The sequence below is a fragment of the Herpailurus yagouaroundi genome, unplaced genomic scaffold (genome assembly GCF_014898765.1).
Source record: "Herpailurus yagouaroundi ecotype Mexico unplaced genomic scaffold, PumYag 212, whole genome shotgun sequence".
Taxonomy (NCBI): Eukaryota; Metazoa; Chordata; class Mammalia; order Carnivora; family Felidae; genus Herpailurus; species Herpailurus yagouaroundi.
This window is the reverse complement of record NW_024412443.1, coordinates 469,264-476,973: the sequence shown is the minus strand read 5'-3', so window position 1 is coordinate 476,973 and position 7,710 is coordinate 469,264. Positions and strand designations below refer to the sequence as shown.

General features: G+C 43.3%; 1 long non-coding RNA gene across 1 annotated transcript; it reads right to left on the bottom strand.

Annotated features, from left to right (window-relative positions):
* Window positions 1-2,632: 2,632 nt before the first annotated feature.
* Window positions 2,633-4,402, bottom strand: LOC121016630 (uncharacterized). Its single transcript, XR_005784388.1, has 2 exons — window positions 4,263-4,402; window positions 2,633-2,842 (listed from the first exon to the last, which is right to left on the bottom strand). It is a non-coding gene; the product is annotated as an uncharacterized LOC121016630 (long non-coding RNA).
* Window positions 4,403-7,710: the final 3,308 nt, after the last annotated feature.

Sequence of the window (7,710 nt, the reverse complement as noted above, 5' to 3'; positions counted from 1 at the left end):
TAAAAAGAATCATAGGCCACTGGGGTTTGCCTTTATCAATACCTTTCCCACCAAGTTTCCAGTTCAGCTCACTGGGGGACTTTGGGGCACATGTATAGCAAATCTTCATCATAACCAGATCAATTTTTTTAATGAATATAAAAATTATTTTACACGTGAAGTTGCAGACTGTTTGTGTTTTAGTTTATTAAAGTATTTCATTAAAAATTAAAAACCAGGATCGTATCTGTCATATTCACACTTTACCCCATAATCTGACCCTTGGAAAACAAACATCTGCCCTTGTGCACTAGTTGGGATCAGAGATTTCCCTTCCCTGCTCAGGAAAACAAGCAGCCAACAGAGGGCAGCAGAGAGCCAAGAATCCAAACAGGCCAGACAATAAATCGTGGGTACCGGTTTGGGGGGAGGGTGGGGTGGGGGGGGAGTTGTTTTTGTTTTCGTGAATAAACGCAAATCATGGGTCATTTCATCAAAAAAGTAAAGGTGAGATTAGACACAAGAAATAGGATTGTTGGGTTTTTTGTAAAGCGTTATTATTCACATTAGCCTGCTAGCTAGAGAGGCTTTCGTAGCCATTGGAACTAGGCCTAGAAAAATAAATCTAGTCTTTGGTGAAAGAAAGAGGAAAAGGGAGTCCAGAATATACCATCTTTCCTGTCTTCTTCCCTGGACAAGCTTCCTAGCCTCTCTGTAAATCAGTGTTCTCCTCTGTAAAATGGGGATAGTAGTACCTACTTCAGAAGGTTGCTCTAGCAGTAATATGAGTGAAGTCTGTGAAGCACGGGCCCAGTACATAGCAAGACTAGGTGTTAGTTCTTGCCTATTGTTATTAATCTTAGCAAAGGCATGCTGGTAAAGATGGGTGTGGTGGGACTTGGTGGAATGGGCACTTTGAAGGGTAGTAGGAAACATGCAGGCAGAGAGGATGAGTCACAATTGTTGGAATCTCAAAAGCCAAACCAAGGATCCTGGCCAGGGTAAGCTGGTGAGCAAGGGGCTGGAATGGAGAAACTTCCAAATGCTGCTGAGAGTTCCTAATGGGATGACCTCTCCTCTCCCCACCCAACAGCCACCATTATTCCTGAGTTTCTTGGGACTACAGTATGTCCATGTACCTCCTGAAGACCTACTGTGGTAGCTATCAGAAGTCCACAGGGCTGAAGACCTACTATACCTAGGACAACCTGGTAGGACAATTCTGGGCCTTTCTATGGAGCAGGCATATTTACTCCCAGCACCCCCCTTCCAGGGCCATTCAGAAAAGTCTAGTCTATTTGGTTCTTTCTGTGTGTGGTCCTGAGCTAGTACCTAAGAGTTACATACAACCCTTCACATACTATAAAACAAAGCAAAATAAATATCATCCTGCCATTAGCAGCTCAAATTCACCATCCCACAAAGACAACTGCAGGAAGGAAATGGTGTGAGTCACCCACAAATACTTTAGCCTGTCAGAGTCCCCAAGCTCAGAAGGTTGTAGAGGCTTTGGATAACCCCACATAAGGGGCACAGAATGGAGAGGCCATTCTAGAAGGAAGGGAAAGTGCTCAGGGGAATAGTGAGGCAAATGGCCAGTCAGCTGAGGTTCCAAATGTGTGAGAAAAGTAGCCAGCTGGGACTGTGGTGTCAACCTTAAAAGTAAGCATCCAGTCATTTTTCCAGGAAAAAAAAAAAAAGGATTTATTCAGGAATAGCAGAAGAATTGTGATTTAGGGCAAGCAAGCTATAGAAAAAGCCATAGTTAAGTCCCAAGATCAAAGGAGAGAAATCTTACTGTAGAGAGTAATGAGAAGTTGGGAGGGACTGCTTTGAATGAAAATCCATTGGAAGAAAACAAGAGTTCAGGGTGGTAATGGTTTCTCATTGGCTGAGTTGTGGTATTTTCCTATTGTCTGAGCTTGTTGCTGGACAAGGAGAAATTTTTCCTTCCCCCTACGTGAGTGGTAAAGTAGGCTTCTTGCTGGGAATGCAAAGTACTTATCTTCCTGTTGGAGTCTATGGACCAGGACTGGTGGCACGTGAGAGCGCCCCCTTCTGGCCTCCCCACTCCATTTTATTTATTTGGGTTTTTTTTTTCTTTTGATGTTATAATTTTAGTTTTAATTTTTTAAAATTTTTAACTATTTTTTAAATTTATATTTGAGTTAGTTAGCCTATAGCGCAACAATGATTTCAGGAGTAGATTCCTTAATGCCCCTTACCCATTTAGCCCATCCTCCCTCCCACAACCCCTCCAGTAACCCTCTGTTTGTTCTCCATATTTAAGAGTCTCTCATGTTTTCCCCCTCCCTGTTTTTTATATTTGTGCTTCCCTTGCCTTATGTTCATCTGTTTTGTATCTAAAAGTCCTCATATATGTGAAGTCATATGATATTTGTCTTTCTGACTAATTATTGTTTGTTTTTTGTTTATTACTTTTAATGTTTATTTTTTTTTTTTGAGAGAGAGAGTGTGAGCAGGGGAGGGGCAGTGAGGTGGGGGGGGGCGGGGACAGAGGATCCAAAGCGGACTCTGTGTTGAACACAGTTAGAGCGATGCAGGGCTTGAACTCGTGAACTGTGAGATCATAACCTGAGACAAATTTAGACACTCAACCCACTGAGCCACCTAGGCGCCTCTCCCCACTCCATTTTAAATTAAGTTTCTTTTATTCAGTTTCACAATGGGCTGGAACAAGACTGGCACGTCAGGTCTGAAAAAATGAGCACGAGCTGAGGCTTCATGGTAGACAGTGACTGCTCAAACTCTCTCCTTGGCACATGCCACCAAGAAATCCTCCAGGGTGGGGTGGGAACCAGGATCTTCAGCATCACTGGGGGTGGGCAGCCATGTGGAAAAGCTGAAAGACACACACAGGAAAGGGGAGAAATGGGAAAAGATTGAAGGCACATGCCATTTGCACATGTTACAAATCCAGGCACCCCAGATTAACCTACAAACATGCTAACATGTCAGAAATGTCAGGGGAGGGAAGTGGGTGGGCCATGAGCATAACAGAGAATAAATAACTGAATTTGAAGAAGTGAATAAATTTAAAAACTAGAGAAAGGGCTTGCACAGATGAAGCTGGAACAGAAATGAACTGAGGAGTCTAATCAGCTTTGGGCATGAAGTCCCAAACAGGTGTTTTTAAATCAGGTCCTAGAGGCAGGTGATCAGGAAGGAAAGAGGTCAGTTATGACCCAGATAAGAAACATTCCCACGACCTCATCCTTGTAAAGGCTGGAGGATAGAGGTGGCCCATGATTAGCCTAGTATTTTCCTGGTCTCCTCACTTGTGAAAACTGGAAGCAGGGTACGCTGTAAGCATTTGACAAAATAACCTCTACATGTTATTCTCTCCTGTTCACCAGGGCACTTTACACCATTCATTTTCTTTCCTTGAATTCTTGCCTTTGAGGACTGGCTGATGAGAAGGACTTTTCTGGCAAACTCACCCTGACTCTCTCATAATGGGAATGAGTGGGAGCCCAGTCTCCTCATGTTCTCCCTGTCTTCAAGGATACCCCTATGGGTCCTCCTGAGACAATTACCAGCTTTGTCCAAACCCAGGGCAGGGAAGCCAGTGGTTGGAAGAGCTCTGAGGACAAACAGCTCTTTCTCTGAACTCCTACTATGTCCCAGGTCCAGGCCAAGAGCTCCAGGGATCAATTAGATAGGAAGAACAATCCCAGGAAGGGGTACTTGGGAAACATTTGGGGATGGGTGCCCTATCATATGTCACATGGGTCACCTTATCTAACTGTAATAAAAGCAGTCCAGAAAATATACTCTTTATCTTGGCCTTAACCCACCCTGATAATGGGCAGGATATTCAGCAAAGATGTTGGAAACAGGACAAATCGAAATTCCATGAAAGTGAGGTATTTCGGAGTCAGAAGAGACCTTTTGAGATCACCCCATTCTACCTTCTTATTTTACAGATGTGAAAACAGACTCAGATAGGTGTGACAGGCTCATGTCTCAGAGCAGGTCCTCCCTCCATGCTCAAGGCTCTGTCTATGGTCTCTCAGAACCATGCATTCCTGGAACTGAATCCTCATGGATTTCCGTATGGTCAGTGACCAAGCCAATCTGGTTTCACCCTGGATGCTGGACTTATGATGGGTCCCTCCAAGTCTGGACTCTGCCTCTGTGCTGAGCTAGAGTACTGGTGAACAAAAGTCACTTTCACAAGAGACCTCAGTACTTTCAGGTACAGTCCTAGAGTATGGCAAGGCCCAAGGGAAACTTTGAGGAACCCTGAGCCCAGCACCCACCTTCAGGTCAGATGAAGTGAGTACATAGGGAGTTGGTCTGAAGCCTTCTCCAGAAAGCTGCCTGGAGTCCCCAGGTGGAAGATGTCACTCCCCCCACTCCTTCAGTATCTTCTCTGTCCCTCTTTTGGCATCTGCTTCATTCTATCCTGTACTTACACAGTAAGTAAGACACAGTACTTACATTCAGTTAAGTTTTGGAAACCAATGAACACACCAAACTCCCTCTCATCCCTAGAACAACACCAAGAGTGGATGACCAAGGTTATGCCCCCATTAAAGAGCCCATCCAGGAGAGAAGTAAGGGCTGTGGGGTCTGGGCCAAGTAAGGAATGCTGAGGGATCATTCTGGCCAGCAAAGGAAGGATCTAGCAGAAAAGGGCAGTTCCTGTTCCTGCAGTGGGCACAGTAATGCTTCACTTCACCTTTGGAGCCCTGGCAGGTCTCCCTGGAGCTGTTGCCAAAGACATCTGGCTTCACGCCAGCTGGAGGCTCTGGGTCCTCTCCCACCGGAGACACAGCTGACACACTTGCTTACATCTACTCCCTCTAGCAGACTTGCAGGCCCAGTAAGTTTCTTGGCATAACCAAGGGCCTTGTTATGGTTCCTGAGAGATGCTTGCCTCCCTGGCAGCACACCTGTTAGCAACTTTGGCATTAATGAGCCCTGGAGGGAGGCAGGATGCAGAAGGAACTGGGGGGGAGAGGGTGGTGGGTAGGGATTTGAGGCCTGAGGAACAGGTGACCTCAACCCTCTTGGGCGTCATATGCCACTTCGGAAGCTCCTAAAACAGCTTCAAGAATGCCAGGCTCTGAGCCACCTGCTTTACATATGCTCTCTCAGTTAAGAGAAAAACAGTTTAGGCTGCAAGAAATGGGCCAACTCCCAACACTTTTATTTTTTTCTTACTATCATTATTGTTGTTGATAATCACACTAGCCTCAGCCCAGCACCCCCAGCCTCTCTACCTTTTGTCTTACCCTACCCTTCTGATCTGGTCAGACCTTAGATGTCCCCCTCCTACCCGCCGCGCCATCACTGAGCACTCTTCATTCTTTTTGGTCTGTATATTGTATCTTCCATTGTTCCTCCTCCCAGCCTATAAATGCTGGTCAGCAGGTTCCTTCTGCCTCCTTTCCTCCCTGCTGTATCCCGTGGGCCTAAACAGTGTCTTCCTTGACACACCTGATGATTCAGTAAGCATTTCTCAGTCCTGACTTGTGCTTTGCACACACTAACTCCTTTAACCCTCCTCACCACCCTATAAGAAAGGTGCTACTATCATCCTTTCTCTAGATGAGGAACCCAGGACCTCCAAATGAAGCCTTACTTGCCCTGGACCACCCTGACACTGAGAGATCTCACATACTCAACACCACAACTGCTCCACACCCCTGAGTGCTCATAAACAAATCTTTTTTATTATTTATTTTTAAAATTTTTTTAATGTTTATTTATTATTGAGAGACAGAGACAGAGCATGAGCATGGGAGGGGCAGAGGAGGCACAGAATCAGAAGCAGGCTCCAGGCTCTGAACTGTTAGCACAGAGCCCGACATGGGGCTCGAACTCACAAACCACGAGATCATGACCTGAGCCGAAGTCGGGCACTTAACCAACTGAGGCACCCCAACCTTTTTTTTTTTTTTATTTAAAAAGACAGATACAGGAAATAAAGGTGAAAGCCCCCCCTCCACCCTCACCCTCATTCTGACACACCACGGGGTGGACTTATTGTCACCATAAATTCATTCATTTTAGGGGCAGCTGGGTGGCTCAGTCAGTTGATCATTGGACTCTTGATTTCAGCTCAGGTTACAATCCCAGGTTCATGGGATCCAGCCCTGCATTGGGCTCTGTGCCAAGTGTGGAGCCCGCTTAAGATTCTCTCTCTCTCTCTCTCTCTCTCTCTCTCTCTCCCCTTCTGCCTTGCTCTCACACACTCTCATAAATAAATAAATAAATAAACAAATAAATAAATTTGATCACTTTATGCATCCACACTTCATTTCTATGACATGCATTTTCCTTTCGTAAATTTATCCCATGGCAAATTTTCCATTTTGGCAATTTTGGATTGGGTGATTTCTATCACCCCCATTCAACTTCTCTGGTCTTGCAATGGCCACTCACCTCCTTCATTTAATTGGGATTTCTTTAAATTTACTTATATCTTTATCACTTCCATAACTACTTTAGCTTCAGCACAAGCAGTATTATCAATAAGTTCAATTTTCAAGACATAAGCTACATGTCTTCTAAACTACATTAAAGCATTACATAAACAGTAAGGATGTCTCTGCATCACTGAAATCATTTTGAACACTACAATTGTCACCTGTGCCATTCCCTGGGAAACAACTGCTTCCTTGTAGTTTAGTTTTTCTGTTTTGTTTTAGCATTTCATAACAGTTTTATTGAGGTATAATTTTCATGCAGTAAAATTTACTCATTGTTGGGGTACCTGGCTGGCTCAGTTGGTGGAGCATGTTGACTCTTGATCTCAGGGTTGTAGGTCTGAGCTCCACATTGGGTGTAGAGATTACTTTATAACTAAAAAAAAAAAAAACACTCATTGTTAAGTGTACAGTTTAATGATTTTTTTAGTCAATGTTCAGAGTTCCACGACCATTATTTGAATCCATTTTTACAACAGTTCTATTACCATAAACATTTCCTGCATGTCCATTTTCAGTCAATCCTGGCTTGCACCCTCAGGCCCAGACCCTACTTATCTGCTATCTGTCTCTATGAATGTGCCTTTTCTGGAAATCTCACATAAATAAATGGTAGGAGTGGAATTGCTAGATTGTAAGCTTAACTTTGCTATACCAAAATGTCAAACATAGAGTTTATACTATGCTAAACTATACTATAGCCAGCAATTCCACATCTAGGTATATACCCCCCAAAATGGAAAACATATATTCACTTAAAAACTTATACACAAATTTTCATAGTAGTATTATTCATAATAGTCAAAAAGTGAAAGGATAAACAAAATGTGGTATATCCATACAGTGAAATATTATGCAGCCATGAAAAGAACTGATACATAATACAATATGAATAATCCTCAAAATCATTATGCCAAGCGAAACAAGCCAGACATAAAGGCTGCATATTTCATGACTCTACTTATATGACATATCTAGAAGAGGCAAATCCATAGAAACAGAAAGTAGATTAGTGGTTGCCAGGGACTTGGGGAGGGGGGGTTGAGAATGGGGAGTGTCTGCTAATGGGAAGGATGACAGATAGTATCTTTTTGGAGTGATGAAAATATTCTGGAATTTAATGGTGATGGTTGTGCAATGTTATGAATATACTAAAAACAAATTATACATGAAATATACTAAAAACAACTGAATTGTACCCTTTTAAAAGGTGAATTTTATGATCCATGAAATTTTCTCTCAATAAAAAAGATGCAGCAAAGAAAACAGACTA